This window comes from Gracilinanus agilis, chromosome 4, assembly GCF_016433145.1.
Source record: "Gracilinanus agilis isolate LMUSP501 chromosome 4, AgileGrace, whole genome shotgun sequence".
Classification (NCBI taxonomy): Eukaryota; Metazoa; Chordata; class Mammalia; order Didelphimorphia; family Didelphidae; genus Gracilinanus; species Gracilinanus agilis.
The window spans coordinates 389,992,700-389,992,980 of NC_058133.1; positions in this window are offsets into that span (position 1 = coordinate 389,992,700).

Sequence of the window (281 nt, forward strand, 5' to 3'; positions counted from 1 at the left end):
AAGGGGACGGTAGGCCAAAAAAGTTTGGGAACCACTGGAAGGGTGGGAGTGGGGGAGGGGATGAGAAGATGAGAAGAATGTCTTTGGGAGAGAAGGGTAGGAGCAGTGAGGGGGGAAGAAGAGTTGAGATTTAGGGGATGAGGAGATGAGGTGGGAGGATGCATGTGGGAATTACAAGGTTGGAGTGGGAAAGGGGAAGTAGGTGTGAGGGAGGGGAGATGGGTGTGGCAGAGGGGATACGGGAATGAAGAAAGCAGAAGGAATGGGGGAAGGGAGGTAAG